Raw genomic sequence first — 21,590 nt, 5'->3', positions numbered from 1 at the left:
GACACAAGTAGGTAAATAAATTTGCCACTTTATTAGGAACACCCAGCCTGTTTCAGGTAGTCCCTCGAATGTATTTGTAGAAGATTCAGCAAGATGCCCGCAGAGATTTTTGCTCCACATTGACACTATGAGGTGTACCTAACAAAGCAATCAGTGGGGGTATTCTTTTTGAGAATAAACTTGTAATACTTAAGGATCCTTTCTTAAATCTTATCTTATTTTTCCTCATACTATCACTCATTTCCCTCCTTCCTCTAATTGTCATGTTGCCTCCCTTCCTCTGACTCTCTCCCTCTGCCCTCCCTCTGCAGGCTGGTGACGGACGGCTTAATAGGATTTAATAAGCCCCATTTGCATGTCAGCCTTTTAAGATTTTCTGTAAGAAAGAAAGGTGATCGGGGGGAAGAGGAGAAGGAGGGAACGTGCAAAGGAGTTGAAAAAATTAAAGACGACAGGGAGGGGGCATAACGATAGACAACTGGTGATAAAAGTAGAAAATTAATACACAAAAAGATAATTTATTGTAACACTGGCTTTCGTTAAATAGGTATATTTGATGTTATCTGGGCAGGAAAATCATTTATCTGTGCTACAGTGGAGGTAATTGTGCTTTATGATGTGTCTGAGGTGGGAAGAATGTGATATTCAGCTTGAACCAATGGCTTCGTGTCACTTCTGCCAAGTGGCTTTTGGGCTTTTTGTTTGGATTTTATTATTTAGAGCAAATGTGGAGAACATGGTGCAACAGAAAGTCAAGATTCTCAAAAATCAGTCACAGCACAATGAGTTTGACGGCATTGCATGGAAATCAAATGTCATCATGTTGGAAGAGCTCATTGTTCCCCCCCAACGTTGGCACTTTTTTCAATTTTATCCTCTTGAAAGCTTTTGTTGCAATGTTTAAAACAGTCCTTCACAGGCACCATGACTTTGAATGGTGTCTGTTCTTTCATTTAAACAAAGGCAGTCATAGTGTGATGTTATGATGTTCCACCTCTATAGGACTGACAGACTGGCAGGTTGTGGTTTAAAGTCAGTCTTTCCGCCAGGAAACAGAGCATTTATGGTCATACTGGAAAAACAAACCGATTTTAAATCTCTAATCCAAATTAAATTGATATTTTTTCAGTTATTTAAAAAGAAAAAAGAAATAAAGTAAATTTGGTAATCACCTGTCAACATTTTTACAGCAAGATATTTTACAGAATCATATTTAGATTGAAAAAAGATTGAATTGTCCAGATAGATGGGGATCCTAACAAGTCTGGGAAAATTATGATATACTTTTGAGTTAACAATGAGGAGAACGATATACTGTTTGTAAGTTATAGTCTTAATTTTAGATGTGTTTTATATTTAATTACAAAATATAAGATTTATTTTGTAATTCTTGAGAAAGGGGCAGGTGTTTATAAGGTTTTTCTTCTTCCTGCTCCCTTTCACTCATGTAGATGAAATGTTACAAGACAATGTTTTTGTGCATTGGTGATTAAATGTTTTGCTTAGTGAATAAACTTGATTGATTAAAAAAGAAAATATAGTGAGAAACCAAATGTATTTCCAGGGTTTATGTCCTACTACGGTGTCTACATTACAAATATCTAGATTTTTTTGGTTTTTGAGAAACCAAAAAGCTTTTCAAGCTGTTTTTAAGTAAAAATAATTCACATAACCACCATCATATGAACATACAAACATACAAACTTTCTTTTTCTACATTTCATTATTGAGTTGATCATATCACAACAAACAAGTTTCTTTGTTCAATTGAAAAAGCACAAGAATCAGAGTTTATCTTGGAACATTGGATTCAGTTTGAACAAACATCCGACAAACGTTCACAACGAACCGAACAGAGTCCTGCTAAGTGTGGACGGGGCGGTGGAAATGTTACAGAGAACTGCATAACATATTTGTCAGTTTGAAAAATGACAAAGTCTGGACATTTTGAGATTAACAAATAAAAATGATGAAGCCTGGATTTCATGAATTTAAAACTGTGAATTTCCTGAATTCACGTTGAAATATATTTTGAAGAGATTCTTCTGTTTTGAAAAGTAAAATGTTTTCAAACCTCCTCACTGAAGGTGGACATGCTTCTTTAAACAACCAAACAGATTTACAGCGTGCCAGCGTCAGACAAAGATAGGACTGCAAAACACAGCATGTGTGTATAAATGGGTGTTTATGTGTGTGTGTGACAAAGATTGTGGTTCTCTGAGGATTATAAAAGGTCCAGCCAAAAACCATAAGTGTGCGCACACACACTCACACGCGGTAATCCCCATGTTGGTAGCTGATGTTTATTGCCATGTAATAGGATCAGGAGGAGGGAGCGTTAGTATCAGTGCAAACATCTCACACTCTCACTCCCTCACACACACACACACACCATCACTGATCAAACATAGCCAATGAAACATTGTGATCCAGGAGAGATGAGAGGGCTAATCCTTTTAGCCCTCTAAGAAGACTCTCCTCTTTCCTCTTCCAGGCTCGCTTTTTCAATCATCCGTCTTCTTTCGCTCTCTTTCTTCCTCTCCTCTTGCTTGACGGCATTGTTTTCCTCTTTTCCACTTTTACTGACGAGGACAGGCTGAGGAGAGAGGGGGACGGCTAACCGAGCTAAATTTACATAGCGGGGTGCGTGTGCGTGTGTGTGTGTGTTAAGAAGAGCTTGATCTGCTTGGTTTGTGGAGAGATTAGGCTTGATAAATCCTCCTTTAAACCAAACCAACCTTACTTCTTCAGCTTTCTCCCACTTCCACACTGCATCCATCTCACACAGCACCAGAATTTTATTTATTTTTTGTCATTTCAACTTGTTTGTAAAACATTGAAAATGCTGCAAAAAGTGTTTGTCCTGTTAAATTCTGGTTTCTGAGTTTTTGCACATTCATGGATATTTTTGTTTCAGATCAAACAAATTTGAAAATCAGACTAAGAAAAGCTGAGGAAATAATAATAATAAAAAGTTTTTGCATGATGATTACATTTATGAAGGGAAAGTTTTCCAAAGTAACCTGTGAAAAAGTAACTCCATTTACACATAATAACCAGTGATCTTTTGTTCCACTCTTTTTTGCAGAATTGTTTTAATTTTGCCCCATTTGAGGATTATGAAACATGAACATCCTGTTTAAGGTAATTCCACTCTGAATCTAAATTTGACTAGGCCACCTTCATTTTGTCTTTTTAAGTCTATCAGTAATTTGCTTCCTGGTATTTTAGGAAACATTAAATTTTTACAAGCTGGGGCCATTCAGGAAGAATTTTTGTATTATAATTGGTGTGAAACAGGGGCTTGACTAGGACACCAGTCATGCAAGAATCACCATTATAACCTTTTGAATTTTGCTAATAGCATGATTAGTTGTTAGTTGGTTGAACACTTGATTAGCATCCAGGGTGCCAATAATTTTAACATCATTGATCTTTTTTTTTTTTAAAGTGTGTTTTTCCCCTCTGGATGCAGTAGATGTACAAGTTTAAGGTAAAAATTATTTCCAATCCTAAAGGTGTAAAGTGATATTTCTGATACATTTTTAGCTTGTTCACACAACCTTATCAGGGGTGCTAATAATTGTGTCCTAGTGTATCTAATCTCCCCCAAATATGAAACCCAAAGGCCTTTTCTGCCTTAATCCCGTACATCCCAACTGAATTAGGAATACTGCAGGATTGTACACACCTTTAACTCCCTTGCAGATGACAATTTTGAAACTTTTGATCACAACTGGCTAATTTAAAAAAAGGCCCTGTGATTTTGGTTCAGATTTCCTGTGGAAAAAAACAGTCAGGTTAATTTCTGACGAAGTTGTGCCTTTAACATGGACACAAGTAGCATGCTTTACTTTAATTTCTGACGCTCTTTTACCAACACAAAACAGACCTCTGGTGTGTGCAACACAGTGGGATCTAAGACAACAAAACACACTTTTCTTTCATATTTTGTCAGCCTTTGTGTGCTACAGTCGGAAATTGCTCAGCATGCACAGGCCTTTAAGCTGCTGCACTATCAGGCAAAATTTTTTCCATTTGTCATTCCTGCTGTCATGACTTTTCATGTCATGAAATGCAGCAAAAAACAAGCCGTAGCCTTTTAAAAATCTGTTTACTTCGCTGCATGAACTAATTTGCGGTCATTTTTCAGTGACAGAATATAAGACAAAGGACTGCTGTGCCATTAAAAACAGTACTGAAGGAAATGTGACTGAACAAAAGTCAGTGGAAACGGATAAATTATAAAATTTTCACACGCCCTCTGTAATTGCAGTGCAGGTGTTCTCAAAGAATAATTTTGTGATTTTGTATCAAAATATATTTTCTTCATCTATTGTTAGGAATGCAGGCATTTTCTGTTTTGGGAATCGGTAGAGGAGCTTAATTTTTTTAAAATTTCATGTGCCGCCTTTCTCCAAACATTTTGGAAATATATTAATATTAAACCGATGAGACAAAAGACAAGGAAGTCTCTTTACTTCAACGTAAGTAAGTAAAAACTGAACTTTGTATCAAACTAGGTTGTATCGGTCCGATATTAAAATGAACATATAACATATATGGCTGTTACATTTATATGTTTTGTTAATGTGCCCTTGAGCAAACTGAAAATGCATACAAGTGTGTGTCTTCAAACAGAGCCGTGAGTGCTTAATGAATTTACTTAGCGCTGATTGAAAATTAATTAAAACCACCTCAAACAGACAGCCGCCCACTGAGCAGCACTGGCAACACACTGACACACAGATTACTGCTTCAAGGAAGGAAGGAGGCAGCAACGGAGGCGGCAGGGAAGAGAGTCCATAACTATAACAAACTATCTGACGTACTTTGCACAACTCTGCATGTCAGGGGTTATAACAACGCAACCCTAACCGAGTCACTGTAATTTGTAAATTATTCAGAGTATCAGTCTAAAAGCAGAAGGCTCGACCGTACATGATTGCATCTCCTCAGAGAAGGCTTTTCACAAACTCGTAGTAAATAATTTAGAGAGAAAATATTGAAAAGCTGAAAACATATGAGCCTGTTAAAGATTTCCCTTACGTCGGACTTTTAGACCCAAACAACAAACTCATTAATAATGACAATTATAGTTTGGAATATGTAATTAGGGGATCAATCAAAAATAATTTCCAATCACCAATGAATTTAAAATGACATTTTTAAATGCTGTTCTGCATAGTTTTATAATTTGTATTACAGTCCAAAGTCATAAAACTGGTATATTTAAAAAGTGAAAGTTGGACAGTATTATGTAAAATCAACTTTGCACCATTTTATAATATCTGCTCATCAAAAATATACCCTTTAGTGTTGCCTTGATTTTTTCATGCAAGTTTGAGAAAGCTTTAGTCTCCATGGCAACCATTCAGCCGTGCAAAACGCCGGGTTGAACCCAGCTCTGCCTTCGAGACGAAGTTCTTCCTCAGAGCTGCAGTCTCCAAGCTTCAGAGCTCCCGCCTCACAGAGCAGCCCTCCACTGCAACTCCCCCATTCAGCTCCTTCAGACTAGCCAGCAGCAATTAGCAAACACCTGGTGGAACTGCACATCCACTGAGTTCATTATATGAGTGACTCCTCAGTGAAACACTGGTAAAAACGTTGTTAGACGTTGTGACGACTTCCTGAAGGCAGAGTTTCAGAAAGAGCAGGAGTTTTTAAAGAGACAGGTGTTATTTCAAGGTGTTACACTGCTAAGTCAATTTTCTATTAAGTTATATTTGACATATATAGCATTTTCATAACATTTTAAGGCAACATAGGTAACAGTCATTACATGATTGTGTCATAAAATGCAACTCTATGCTTGAAAACACATAATATTGGCTAGTCACAAGGCTAACTAGCAAAGGCTAGTTACAAGGCCTATAACAGTTTTCTCAAAATACCCCTATTTGTGAAACAAATACAGATATGAAAATCACGATTTTACTTTATTTGAAAATAAATTAAATCTATTATTTTATTTAATAGGCATGTAATGACTTTATATGATTTATTAGGCTTGAAAATCAAATTCACTGAGTCAGAGTTGAATTACTTTAATGGTGTCCTGCAGTACAGGAAATGAAAGTCAATGTAAAAAAAATACTGGAAAAAAAAATCTAACAGATTTTACTTCATTTGTTTACTGAATTGTAAAGTTGGAATCAATAGAAATATAGAGAAATGTATAAAACTCAATTTTTTTTATCAGTTGTGAAGGCAGCAGCATTTTGCCTGATGTCTATATTTAGACATTTATTTACAATAAGCATCACCAATATTAGTGATATTAAGATGCAAGACAAAGGTACAGATGTTCCTCCTCCGCTCCACATCTTCAAACGTTTTTTTTCAGTCAAACTGGGCTTTAATTAACTTTTCGAAAATAATGAATTTCCTGTCATGATGCTGTAATGTACTTTATTTAGTCAGAAGAATCTGAACTTTGAGTTTCTGTTCTGCGTCTGGTTCAGCAAGTATTAACAGGTCCAGTTCCCACAAAGCAGGCAATGAAGTTAAAGTCTAATGGATGCACACTTTAAGTAAGTCCTAATTAGAGCACGGCTGGTAATAATTGGGCAGGCGGTCTGAGCACTAATTAGTCTTTTTTTTAAAACCCCTCTGTATGTGTGTGTTAGAATGTGGATAAATGATCTCCACAGGGGGGCTGATGAAGCCCATACTTCCAAGAAACAGACAAAGCTGCAGAGGTAGAATCAGAGTGCAGCAGGGAGACAGAGAGCAGTAAACCTCCTGGGAAAAAAGGAAAACCTCTCTTTTGTTATGCCATACGGCCTGCGGGTGGCCTTCGCTGCATGAGGGGGGTGTGGGTGGGAGGTGTCAGCAGGTGTGTGTTTTTCTGAGAGAGGGAGCTGAACTTCCTCCTGACAAGGCTAATTGATTCTGTAGCGCTCTCTTTATCCGTCCGGTCTTCCCCCTCGTACTCTCCCTCTCTCTCTTTCACTCCCGGCCTCTCATTGTTTATGCTGAGAGGCGTCTAGAAAACCGCAGAAATAAAATTTCCCACCTGCTGCATGCTGGGAAACATTAGCAACACACTCAGAGTTGAGTTGTTTGTGCCTCACCGCCTCTCGGTTTAATGTTTACTGCTGCCTCTTACTCAGGCTGCTTGGAAATACCAAAGCAGGAGGAAGAATCCTGGTCAATGTAATTGTATGTCAGTTTTTAAATAAAAATAATGATTTTGATTTTTCAAAAATCAAATTTCTTTGTGACATTTTAATCTCTTTTTGGTAGTAAGATCATGAAACAAATTTTAAAACAAATACCTGAATTTATACAAAATGCAATATGCAAAATCCTTCCTTTTCATTTTGCAGTTATGTCTCAATTTTGTTGTAAGTTATTTAATCAAAATAAAGGAAACCTCACAAAACATTATAGGTGCACATGCGTCTGATATCACGAGCCACTAACTGGCACTTTTGATGCATCTTCTTGTTGTTTTTAGTTTATTTAGATTTTTTATTTAATTCCTTCTCCAAAATTGGTTCTTCTGTCTAGTTGCAACAACACATACCAACGAAATATGAGTGTCCAGATTGTAACATTTAGTTTAAAAAAAACCCAAAACATTATACCAAGTGAAGTTTAAAATTGGTGCATTTAGCTTAAGTGGGCTGAAGGTTTATAGCTAATTCTGCAGGACTTCTTTATCACCTGCTTTCTCAAACTTTTTGCATATAAACAAATGAAAAGACAGTTTAATTTGTTTCAGTACTTAAAACCTCACAATATTTCCCACTGAGGCGACTGCTATCTTGCGAACGGTCAACCTGATGGAGTTGAAAAAGAAGATTCCTCAACTACTCTTATTATTGGTTGGCAGCATTTTGAATCTACAGTAGGAACTATAAATATCTACAAAATAAAGTTTTTTTCTTTAAAGTAATCTTAAAATCTCAACTTCTCTCGTTCTTGTGAGCTCGGCGTTGTTTCTTGTCATGTCAGTTTTATGTATCGTTATACACTAAATGAAAGTAAAAGCCAAAAGTCACTTGATCTCTGTCGTGGTAACTAACCTCGATTTTTGCGCACACAAAGCAGAATTAGTTTTTACTTAAGTTCCTTTAGTGAATCACAAACTTTCCTATCCAGTCATAATTGCCTTTCTAACATCTATTGGTGATTTAAAATATCACCAATTAGAACAAACGTTAAATTCTTCCAAGTCTCGCAGAAGAAAATAATAATAATAATAAGCAGCCAAAAATTAAGACTAAGACAAATAAATGTGTTGCACTGCAACACCAATAGATTTTAAACTGATTGAATATTTTTTCCTGGACCAGAAAAGTAGAAATGAAAGGCTGATACATAACAGTGATAAAAAGTTTCAATGTTCCCCACAAAAAACTCCGGCTTGTCGATGTTTTGACCTCTCGACCTACCTCTTTTGTTTGGACCTGATTGAAACGGCTAACATTGCTGGATTAAACTTTTGTGACATTTTAAACTGTGATCACAGCAGGTCGTTGAGACACGGAGTTCAAGGTGGCCTTCAAGCTGCACTGTGATTTTGCTGATCAAACCTTTTTGAACCTAAAATTGGGTCCTCCTGGACTCCAACGCAGCAGGATTCATAATTTGTACCGATTTGGAATTGAAAAATACCTCCAATAGTAATTAATGGCACAGCAGCTCCAGTTTGAAATTGTGTGGTTTGAACCTGCCAGCTGCAGAGCTGCTGTTCTCTAATTGGTGGTTAATTAATTAAATATCCAGCGGATTAGAGGAATTATGGACAATTGTCCTTTAACAACCCTTAACGAGGTCTTGATTAGTGTCCTCAGCCATACCCTGTGGCTAAAATGATCCTTCAATTAATGATGGGAAGCTCATGAAGAGAGAGCTTCACGTGATTGGCAGCAGGAATGATGTTTTAGAGCTGTCACTTCAACCAGAGGACAAGAGAGAAAAGTTGGAAGTGAGGCCAGAGGAAGGCCTGAGTCGAGTTACCAGGCTGGTTAGTTTTGTCTTCTATGGTTCAAGCAGGCAGTGGAGCCACATGAAGGCCAGATATCAGGTTTTTACCAGACTTTAGTGATTTACTGTCTAAACAAGGTCTATTGAGGCAATCAACAAAAGGCTAATTTATCTTTATTCAAATGTAACTACAGATTATGTTTGAATAAACTGAAATCCTGAGATAGAAATGAAGCTTTATCCTGAGTTTACCTGGACCAGTACAGTCAAATCTAAAGGTTTATACGTTTAAATTCTTTAAAGGCCATGCAGTTTTCAAATTATGATTTCATTTATCAAGGTAAAAGCTCCGTAAACCAGCCAGGCTCTGTGAAAAAGTAACTAACTTCCTCAAATGGATGAAAAATGTACCAGAGTATATGTGTTTGATATCAGTTGATATTGATAATTATAGATTAGATTTTTGTTTTAAATATCTGAAATACTGAAATACCAAACAGGTGACGTGACCTTAAGTCTTTTATCCACAATTTCCTCTTAAGCTGTTGTACTTCACTTGTCCTTTCCCTCCACTCTGATTTTTTTCCCCATTCAGAAGCAGTTATAGGAGACTGTCACAAAACATTAAACTGTTCCCCCTCTTATGTGCTTACATACAAAGGGCTCTGAATGTTTTAAGTAGGGTGCCGGTTAGGTAGGTCTCCATCTACTGCATTTCTCTTGGTTTATTGGACAAATCTTCATGCAAGCATTTATTTGACACCCTCATATTTGAGGTGGAAATGTTGCCATCGCTGCTTCACTGGAAGGTTTACGTCGTGTTCTGTGTTTCCTGCACAGTCTGTGACTCACTAACTTTCTGCTGCATCATTGGCTGCTTCGTGATTGCTTTTTTTTGTGCCTTTTTTTGACTTTTGACATGAAAATGTTTCTATTGCAGACTACAAACCAGAATGTACCTGAAACAGGAAAGTTTCAAACAGAATCTATCATTTTCTTTCAAACATTTAGATATTGCCAAAACTAACAGCAACAACCTGGACTTTCAACGTTATAAAGAAACATGTTTTTTTATAACGTTTTGGACCCCAGATTTCAAGACTCTTGACAGTGACGGGCAGCCTGCACAAGCTGCGTGGAGATAGGAAGGTGGCTGACATTTGTGGTGTCTTGGTGGAGGACATGGCCTTTTCTCCTCATTTCTCGTGGCCAATCACCCACACTGAAAGCAGAAGGGAAGATAAGGCCTTTTGTCTGGCCTGACAATGTCCCACTGATACTGCCACGGCTCGGCGTGCGTGTGTGTTGCTTTCACTCCATCCAGGGAAGCCCTCTGAAGTCATCATTACAGCATCAGAGCCACCACATTACAGGATCACCCACACACGATTACAGAGCTGACATGCAGTTTAACACCCTGTCTGCTCCATCATGGAGGAGGGCAGCAGCAGCAGCAGCAGCAGCAGCAGCAGCAGGATCTGTAGCAAACACAACATCTTAACTATGCAACTGGGGAAAACATTTGTTTTTGAGCTATTTTGATTTGCATTCTAGGAGTATAAACACATTTTGTAATTCGTACATTCTCTTACGGTTATATTTTAAATGCATATAGTGATAAAGTGAAAAAATTGTTGCTTGCTGATGGAGAGAAAACATAAACAGGTCTAAAATGTAACCTATCTCATTTAGATTTAATTATTTGCTTATTTCAGTCATTGAAAGTTTAAAGTGAACTTTAGACTTTAAATTCATATAACTGTCACATAAATGTTGACATAAACACAAGTTTTGAATGAAAGGAGTAGTTTGAAGAAAATAATTTTATAAAGTCTCCTCCTTCCCTCAAAAGTTAATTTGTAATACCAGAAGCAACTAAACATCAATCCATCCATGAAGAGAAATCTTTAAACACAAAACTGGCAATGTGTGTATATATAAAGGTAATAATGACCAAAGAAAACACATTTCGTCTTTGTAATGATATAGCACTCAACTGAATCAATACCTTGGTAGAATACTATATTTTATTATTTCCTTAAAAGTAAAACTTGATCTACTTTCTTTGGTTTCTTTAGACAGATTGTTCCACAGATTTGTTCCAGATATAACAACTTAAAAAAATGAAATGCTTAAACGTGAGACAAGAAAAATGGCAAAAATATAAAAATGCTGTTACAGTTTGAAAGTATTCATATCTGGTTGTTTGTGCACCATTATCTACCACATGTTTTCCTTCCACTCAACTTTAAATGAATATACTTGGATGCAACATCCTGCTTCTTTAGCAATGACCTTTTGTTGCTTACCCTCCTTTTGGATGTATTTAATGACTTTCTGCTTCAGAAATGTCATGTTATGGACTGTCAGCTGAAACATTTCTACATGAAACATCCCATTTTATTGTTCTTATATAAGCCACAATCATTGATATCGACGACACGAACACATTTGAAATAAATCACTCTGCTTTTAGTGAATTTTAATAACATATGTTTCACTTTTTCAGTTGAATTACTGAAATAAATAGTTTGATTGTAATTCATTGAGCATCTGAATTTCCTCGTGGTTTTCTTTTTTTAAACATCGCAAACACGACTGACTTCTTACAAATCATCTCCTCCACAGGAATCCAGATTTTGTTTGAAACCCCTATAAAAATACAGTAAAACCAGCAAGTTACAGTCCTGCATAACTGGATGGAAAGACGTAAAAATGCAAGCAGCGAAGGGTTTTCACGAAGTGTTGGGTTGGAAGGTGGGAAGCATTTATTAAAGACGACTCTATCCCCCAAAAAAGGGGCCAAATGCGAAAGGGTTGATAATTTAGCCAAATTGTCAGCAGCACTTTGAAGTCGTGTCATCAGCAGCTGAACATCTTAAAGAAGATCTGCTGTAATATATGAAACCATCGTCATAATGTATCAAAATGGAACGACTTTGATGCCACTTAAAGTAGTGCTGGTGTAATTGGTGCTCAAAAGTCTTAATAGTATCATATATCTTGAGCTGGGCTTTTAAAAGGGATCTCGCCTTCATCTTCTTCCCATCTTTCGCTCATAAACACACACCTGCACACACACACACACGGTAATGCATTCAAGCCATCATTTCATCTTGGAATTCCCAAGCGTTTTGGGCACCAAGAGCTATAATGATCTGCCATAAATGGCTCGGTTGGACTGCTAACTTGTGTAAATAGTGCAGGCAGAGACTAATGTACCGACTTGTAATAGTGGGAAATTACCTGCCTATTACCGTAAGATCCTCCAAGAGAGGAGGAGCAGGAGGAGGAAGCAGAGGATAAAAGAAAAGTTGGAGATGCAGTGCGGGAAGAAATTGTGGTTAATTGTGAAAATGACAGAACAAGCAAAAAGTAGAAAAAAAAAAGTTTAACAAAAAGGAAATATAGATATTGTGTGATTAAACTTTTTTTTTTATTTCAAAAATTGTGATCTGTTGTGACATATCTGTCAAATTACTGAAAGTCTATTAAACCGGTGCTAAAATTTCATTAGATGGATCCCAAGACAAATACTTTATAATAGTACAGAAAATGTGTGAAACCACATTGTCAGACATTTTTCTTATTTATCTTATTTATCTTGTTTAATCTGTCGTCACAATTTTAATCAGTTTCAAACATAACAGGGTTCCCAAGATGTTTGCATTTTAAATGTAAAAGTCTTCTCACCAACAAGCTCAAAATCAAACATGGCCGCCTTACATTCAAAATTGGCTCATAGTAAAATAACACTTTGTTTGCATTTTGACACTTTAATTGTCTTTTTTATAATTAATTTGTAACAGTTGCTTTTTAATCTTTTAACATTAAATTCATCAATCCAAAACAAAACAAAGGTGAAGGGCTTGTTTATATAATTTAGAAAATTTGTCATATAATGTAATATTATAAATGTCCATTTATGTTGATCTTCTGAAGGAATCGACCAGAAAAATATTTAAAGTGGAAGAAATCCTTCATCAAAGCTCCAAGCTGTTTTATCCCTGATGCTTGTTAGTATTTGATAGTTGTGTGTAAAGGAAATTCATGCAATGAAGAACAGTTTCTGAGCACAATGTATGGATGAAAAAGGATGAATTTATGCAAGTTTTTTTTTTGTTTCTACAGAAGCACTTCTTCAACAAATACAAAGGAGCGTTTCCTAATACTCCTCCCTTTCAAATGGGAATGTTGTTGGTCGAAAAATTCAAGCTTTGTTTTTGTAGCATAATGTTTTGTCAAGTCTGCTTAAAAAAAATTAATTGAAAATCTCCACAGAGTTGATTGTAATGCACCCTAATTTCCTTCAGCTATCGGTGGAGCATAAACAGGCAAACATTTCCATAATGTGTCCATGTGAATAGACAGTTTAGATCGCTGTTTGTTAGCAATGTTTGTTTGCCTGCTTATTGTGTTCATGGAGACAAATACGAGGCATGTCTTTTTATGCAGCTTCTTCATTTCTTGTTAGTTGTTTGCCATTATGATAACAAGGATCCATTTGATGTTAGCGGGCCTTTTATCTTCAAATGAGCCATTTAAATGTCATTACTGTTGGGGCTGTGTGTCGGCGTGTACGCGTGTGTGATCATTACACTTACAAGGCCCATTCAAGTCTTGTCATTTTTTTTTTCCCCCTACAAGCTGAAATTAGTAGCATTCACTATGTGATGCTGTAACAGCGACAATATTCAGGTTGAAAGATGATTTCTCAGAAGTAAACTTCAGCTTTTGTCTGTTTCTTTCTTTCCTTTCTGTGGTTGTTTAGAGAGAAATCAATAAGCCAGAGTATAATAACTCAGGAAATTGATCCTATTTAGCTGCATTTTTTTAAAGTGGTAAGACATAAGTGGTTTCTGTATTCAGCAAACAGCTTTAATTACTTACAAAGAATCTCCCAGCTAGTCAGATTTGATACTGAAACGTATCAAATATTCTGTGATTCACATCAGAATATCTAAACGCAACATAACAAAAAGCAAAAACGAGCAAAAAACAGATGATAGACTGAATATATATTGGTTTATACTTTTTGTTTGAAAAATGTTCTCTCTTTTCTAATAAGTCTGACAAAGTATTTATCTTTTAATTACCAAGCTTTTTACAATTTCTTGAATTTCATAGTAACTCTGACCACATTTGACTTGAATGCATTAAAATCTACATTTTATTAATTTATTAAGCTCAATCAAACACTTCAGGTGTTTTCAGAGAAAGAGTGACACAAATGTTTTTCTCGTGCTGCAAATAGAATCAAATTTTGTATATTTATTTTACAAATAGTCCCAAACCGAACGCCTATTTTTTAGTGAGGCAAAACCTTTTTAGGTTTTGGCTTAACATTAATCTGCATAACACTTTCTTTTGTACTACTTTATTTTATAAACATATATATATTGTTGAGAAGGCTTAAAAAGAAATGACAATATATTTTTTTGTAGCGCTTTCAAAATGTTGTTGGCTTTGCAGACTACAGACGTGGAATCATTTCTAGATTTTCGGCTGAATTTCTGACCCCCTGCCTGCTAAAGATCTGCAGTGATTGGTGTAATATCTCCACATTACTATGATCTTTACTGATAGGATTTGACTCAGAGTTAGCCTGTCTGAGTGGGGGTCATTTCTGGTGGAAGAAGTAAGTAGAGGTGTTACTGCTGCCAAATTATCCCAAAATTATCACAGTAGCTTAAATGTTTTGTTGCACCCTTCCAGTACACATCAGCAAGTTGAGTTTGCAATTAAAAAACAGTTGAAAGAAAAGAAAGAGGCATAAAAAACCACAAACTGATGGTCTGAAAATGATGATTTGTCCCATAGGAAGCATGTGGGTGTCTCTGTTTTTGTCTCAAACAAGAATTTACAAAGGACATAAAACAAGGTTGACTGACATCCTTTCTCATAGGTGAAAAACTAGATCTCTCCATGTCTAGAAGCTCTAATTTGAACTTTCCAGTAAGGCCTGATTAGATGGTGTATTGCACTGTATCCAAGTTTTGGCCTTCAGGTTTGTCGAGGTCTCTCTGTTTCCTGCAGTGGCAGACATGGCATAGGACAGCCCCTCTAGTGGACTCCTAGTAAATCTTTCCTGGCAGGCGGAGATGACAGGACAACGTCTTTGTGTCCCTTCTATGTAATTTGCTTGTTTTCCACTCTGCTATAGAGCTGGCGCACTGCAGCAGAGAGACAAGCCAAGGAGTGTGTCTCTTCCTTTCACTCTGCATATCTTCTTGCCTTCCTCGCTCATCCATCTTATGTGGGTTTGTTCTCTCCCATTGTTGCCATTGTGTCCTCCAGCTCAGCTCTGTGGCCTCGGAGTTAAAAAGAAAATGATAGGCTGCAACCAACACAGAAAGAAAAGTGGAACGTTTAATGATTGTGACCTATAAAATGAAGGAAAACTGTATCTAGGCTTGGTTTCAAGTGTAAAAGCTGGAAACTGGGAGGAATCTAGATTTACTGATCAGTAAAACAAATGAATCCATAAATTAGGTTATTCTTTGGCAATATGTTTAGGATCATTGTGCTGCTATTTAAATATCAGGGGTTTTGTAAACACTGACAGATTCAGCTGATTTCTTAGGTTATTAAGGCTCTTTTTTCACCTCCTCTTTCCCCAGGTTCCTTGTGTCTTTTCACTGTTATACACATAATTTATGTATTCATTTGTTTTGATTTCTTTGTATATCTGAAGTACTTTTTAAGTCACTGTAACTTGGTGTGATTTTAATGTTAATAGCAACAAGAAAAGCACATTTTTTCTACATTAATTACAAATGACACTTGGCACAAAATTTGCAGACAAACTTCCTAAATTAGGTTACAAATCCAAATGTAGAGCTGAATGAAAAACTATAAGAACATATGTAATACTCTTAAATTACGCTCAGCTGTGTGACAGTTTTGTTTTTTAACAGTTCTGGTTCCTGAAACTGTCAAAAAGAGAAAGAAAAACATTACAAATTCACACATTTTTTTCCTCTCAATATCCATTCAGATGTAATGTAAGTCTAAATGCACCATTTGTTTGAATGGTAAGAAGAGGGGACATTAGTAGCAGGTTGAAGTGTGCATGCATGTATGTGTGTTTCAAGAGAACTTTGACAAACAGCTCTCGTTTATCATGGCGGCGCTGCGGCCTGTGTTCTCCTGTCTCTAAGGTTACGGCAGTCCTGGACGCTTTCTTATTGGCTCAGCCGCCGAACACCCAGCAAGAGACAAAAGAGAAGGACCCGGCGCTGGTAATTTCTTATCACCAAATCCCATTAGGCTCAGGGTTTTTCATTTTTTTATTAGCCTACACAAAAGTAAAGTGGAAATCACCATACCCAGTCGGCTCAACCCCTACTGTGAGCCTGACTGGGTCTTCTAATAACATCACTCTACTCCAGGCAATGCTGTACTAATAACAGAGACTTTTTTAAAAGTGCATTATTAGACTGAAAATATAAAGCATGAAAAGCTTTTTACTTTTAGTAGATAAATTTAATAGTCTTCATGTGCTTTCATTGATACTGTTAATTAATAATTAGCTTATTTGCAACGCATGCAGCAGTCCAATACTCTGGATCTTACTAACTGCATTACGTTCTCTACTTAGAAATTTGATCTGATAAAATGTCTAATAGTTTTGCTGAAACAGCAATGCCCTGTAAAGTTTAGATAGTAATGGGTCGGTATCTGACTCTAAGTAAAAACACCACAAATTTATAGTAGTTACACAAAAATGTTGAACATGGAAGTATAACTGCTTGCTTTTACTTTATGAAGTCAGCATCTTTTCACATTACAGTGGACCCACATCTATTTGCAGGTAACTAAATTATTTTCATGTCTAAAATATTTTAAGGAATATGTACTATGGAAGCTGAAATACCTAGGTAAAATGCTACTCAACACATTATTATTGCAAAGCAGCCAGTGAAGAAGGGACATTTATTTTCCTTGGTGCTGATTGGCTGTACCCCCAAAAGCGTTAATAAGGAGGATTGTAGATATTAGTTTCTGTGGTAGAGCTAAGACTGTTTCCACTGTTGGTGTTAATACATGTTAAATTATATTTGGTGTTTGAATGATTAAATTAGCCAATCATAAGTTTTCTTACTGGGGGTCTCAAGTATTCAGGAGTGGCTGGGGTCCCTAAGTTCTGTGAATATCAGGTCTTGAAGCACCAAAGGAGTGACAGATAATAACACTCCCAGCCCCATTTTAGTCCAGTTTCTCTTTGTTATTGTCTCACCTTCAAGTTTGACTGTTTAAGCCTGAAGTGAGGCCTGCAGAGCTTCACATGTTGTACTGGACTCTTTTATAACCTGATTAAGGTTTTAACGCGATTGGCCACCCACTGCTGAGAATGTTTACCACTGTTCCATGTTTGCTCCATTTCTGGATAATACTTCACTGGAGCCCTTTCCACACTGATAAATGTCAGAGCCTAAGTGATGTGATACTTTTGGACATTTTGCCTACTTCATCCTGTTAGACAGGTTCTATTTAAGTAACTATTCAAGGACTGTCTTTACTATTTTTGTCTGATATAAGTGTTTGAAAAAATTGTGGCAAAAAAGTTAAAAAAAATATTCCTTGAAATACAGAAAGAGCAGTAAAAATTTAAATGCACTTGAACTCATAAGTGACTTGTTGCTTAGAAAGTTCTCAGAAAAATCCATTTGGAAAACGGGGGAGAAATGGAACCAGCTGATGAAAGTCCATATACCAGTAGATTTCAGCTTATCAAGTCATAATTTCAGCTCTTAAATTCTTTCACCTGTCATCTTTCGTCCAAGCAGCTGTGTGCTTGTGGGACGGCCCGAAGCTGCACTGACACCTCTCAGCGTACTGAAAGAGCCTGATATACCCAAGGCTGTAATCACCACAAAAGTGCAGTTGGTTGTGGTTATAATGTGTGTGTGATAAGCACCCCACATGAAGGCAGATTGACAGACAAAAGGGCTAATCGCTCCTCAGCTGCAGCCGCCAAACACCTCAGAGGAAGTATTGACCCAAAAGCATCATAATCCCCTTCGCCTAACACTGGCAATTTCATGTAATACCTGTAATAACACGCATTCAGCTCAAAGTAGTCATCAAAAGAGCTCCGAGCATCTGATTTTGAGAGGTGAGCTGTTTGAATAAAAGGGGACCAAAGTGTATATCAATCTGTAATAACAACATTGTGGCCCTGACTCACATTTCCCCTAAGGAGTGCGTTTTTATCATGTTCACTTCGACTCTTTGTGGCTTTTCCTCTTTTTAAATGGAAAAAAGAAACATTTTTATGGTAAAGGAGGCTGTGAACTTTTGAAGGGGTCTTTCTGTTATATGCTTATTTTTACATTGCGGTGCACTTTGCCACATTTAGTCACGTTACAACCATAAATGTCAGCGTATTTTTGAGAAATATTAAGGGAAAAATAAAAATCTGAAAAGTGAGGCAGGAGCTACATTCAGCCTTTCAGTCAATACTCTTCTTTTTACTTTAGCTACTAGCTTTGCTCATTTAGAGACTATAACTCTTACCTATTGCTTCTTGAATCTCAGTCAGATTGGACGTTGAGCGTTTTGATGATCCTTGATGATCAAATCTTACTCCAGATTCTCAGATTTCTGCCTGGACTTTGATTGGGTCAATACAGCACATGAAATTTAGCATCAGAATTGTACCAATATAGTTGATTTGTTTGGTCATTGTCACTTTCATAAAAAAGAAACTGCTTAAAAGTCCTTTAATGTATGAAGACTTACAAATGTATTAAAGATAATGATTGAAATTTCCAGCAGAGTAATTCTGGTCTTGCCGCAAGACGACTCTGGGTTTGAATCCCAAGCTGCATTTGAATAATCCTCAAATTGTCTGCAACATTCTCCTTTTGGACAAAGAAGTCCAAAGAATTTTTAACATGTTTAGTGAAATGTACATTACTTACATCAGCTGATAGAGAGCTTACCAGGGTCTAGAGTGACATGGCTACAATCATGTTAGCTCAATGTTTGAACCAAATTCAAGAGATATGCAAAAATATAGCAACCTTAAGTAGAGAAGATCAAAGTTTTTCCCAGGAGGCTTCTGCAAACATATTTCAACTATTTGGTTGTTTATGCTGTTTTGTTTATTTGAAGACTATTTAATTTCAAAACCTATTAAGAACGAAGTAGTTATTTAATTTTATCCAGGAAACATAAACTCTAAGAGTTAAAAAGCTTTGAAAAATTCACATCGAGTGAATCACACACTAACAAAACATTTGATATATATTTACATTTCTGAACTCTTCCTGAGTTAAAACATTAGTAAAAACACTGCATCTTTTTTGTTATTTTGACCATTTCTCATTTTCTGCAAATAAATACAACATTTTTGCTTGGAGACATGTTGTCAGTAGTTCTTAAAATAAAAGAACAATGTTCATTTCAATCAAATATATACCTATAAAAAGTAAAATGGTCTCTTAATTTTTTCCAGAGCTGTATATTCACACTTGAAGTTTCCTTTGCAGTTTGGAAAACTGTCAGAAAAACAACGTGAGTTTTTGCAGATCTGAGTTGATCAGCTGAACTGACTGCGGTTTCATATCTCCTAATGATTTCAGTGAGAATCTGAAACTCAGACTTTGAAGAACCAGCGCTTTCAGTCCAGAACGTGATCTAATCGAATGTAGAGGGGATGTTTGCATCACACGTACACGCTCACACACCCGCCATCATTGTCATTATCATCACAGCCTCAATCATCCCTATCTGTATTCACTCACACTTTTCAGCCTCTGATTTGGTATTCATGTCACAGAGATTAATCAACCTGCTCATCCCATCTGGTGTTACACACTGATACACACTGTGTCCTCACACTCTACCTGCCTCTAGGTGTGTGTGTGTGGGGTGGGCTGGGGGGTTGGCACACAACTGACAGACAGCGAGAGAGGGCTCTGTCAACCCATCTGCATATCTGCATATTAACCGCGGACCGTCCCTTTAATTTCCTACAGCAGCTGATAACCGTCGCCTCCTCTTGGCCTCTTTGTTGCTCCCACACCAAATTCATGTGTGTGTGTTTGAGGAAAAGGCCGAAACAAAGTCTGTGTTGCATTTCTTTCTACTTCCCACTCATGTTTTAGTGTTTACTCAAGTTGTTAATCTGCAGATTTTTAAAAGAAAGCATGTTTTATAGAAGGGAATAACAAAAATGAAAACGGTGATTCATAATACATTTTTGTAACACATCCCCACTTAGACAAATAAAGATTTAAAATCTCCTCATAGTCTGCAGTAAGGAAATGTGACTTATTGACTCCAGCAATTAAGTTCTTGCAAAAATAAATCATTTTTTTCATTTGTCAAAATGTTAGATCTTGTAAGGATAAATTGCCTAAACTGGGGAACTGAACCACAAAAATACGACCGTCTTAATATGTTTAGTAAATGGTGTACAATCTGATTATTGAAGACAGACATTACTTCACAATTCAATACCTTACAAGGTCAGACTCAGGTTACGCCATGACAGATATTCACATAAGCTTACAGTATTTAACCACATAAAAGTGTCTCTATAGTTTCATTGTTAAATCAGATCTTTGATAGGATTTTGATCAGTGAAAATATAAATCTGAACTAAACAGAGATCTTTATTACTAAGTAGGGTTTGACTTTATATATGTATATATATATATATAATCATCTTTGTTTTGTGTCATATTTAACATAAATTTTAATGGCCTCATTTCACACACAGTGTAAATATGTGGCCTTGAGGCATGAAGTGTGTGAACCGATTCACTCTGAATGTATGGAGGTGAATTTTGATCTCATTATTCCTGAGGATGAAGGCAGAGACAGCAGAAGAAAAGCAGAACAGGCTCAGAGTTTCTCTGTTCCTGTAGTTAGTAGGTAAAAGGAGTTTGAGTTGAATTGAGACGTTCGGAAAGGAAAGTATAATTTAACAGCTGCACCTCTTGAATAAATGCACCTTGGATCGAGCTTCACCTTTGAACCCTCTGAAGCTTTTGTTGAGGTTTAACTGCTCTTACAAAGTTGGACTGAATTAGAATTGATTGGATGCTTACTGATGCCTTGAAAATGTAGTGAATTAGAAGCAAAGAAGAACAACATACAACATTTCTTAAACGCCCAAAATGATTTTTATTTCTAAGTTCATGATGCAGGAAGAAATATCCAGGCTGGTTTCTTCAGACATTCATCTTTAGGCTGCTTGTGATCTGCTTTGCACCTTGATACATTTCACCTGTCAGATCGAATAATGTCTGTAATTTTTGTTTTTCAGAGAAAATATCAGATGATGTCAAATGAATTTTCCAAAAAGGTAAAAAATATTGTTTTTATTTGACAGAGTGAAAGATTTAGGTAGAGATATAGAAAATATTAGAAAGTTGGACTTGTATATATCACATCAATAGTCCAGGTTGTGGAATTACATTAATATACTCAAATAACTGCAAGAAATGTGGTTGCTTAAGTCAAAGTTGTGTTTATTTATTTATTAGGTTAATTTGATGGGCACAGGCACTCATTAACACATTAACATAGACAAACTGAATAAAGCAGCAGTCCCATGCTTGTATCATGGTGCTGTTAGCGCATGCTAATCTGTAGCATAGATGGGTTTTTCTAAACAAATATCTAAAAACTATTAAGAA

The 21,590-nt window shown here is 36.5% G+C and overlaps 1 long non-coding RNA gene across 2 annotated transcripts in view; it reads left to right on the top strand.

Moving 5' to 3' along the window:
- Positions 1 to 21,590, top strand: part of LOC114137408 (uncharacterized) — a 73,128-nt gene that overhangs the window by 29,455 nt on the left and 22,083 nt on the right. For both annotated transcript variants that reach the window (XR_003593981.1, XR_003593980.1), the window contains exon 2: positions 21,218 to 21,256. This is a non-coding gene — a long non-coding RNA (uncharacterized LOC114137408). The remainder of the gene's footprint in view (positions 1 to 21,217; positions 21,257 to 21,590) is intronic.

Source organism: Xiphophorus couchianus, chromosome 22 (genome assembly GCF_001444195.1).
Source record: "Xiphophorus couchianus chromosome 22, X_couchianus-1.0, whole genome shotgun sequence".
NCBI classification, from domain to species: Eukaryota; Metazoa; Chordata; class Actinopteri; order Cyprinodontiformes; family Poeciliidae; genus Xiphophorus; species Xiphophorus couchianus.
Note: the sequence above shows the minus strand (reverse complement) of the source record. Positions and strands in the feature narration are given on the sequence as shown.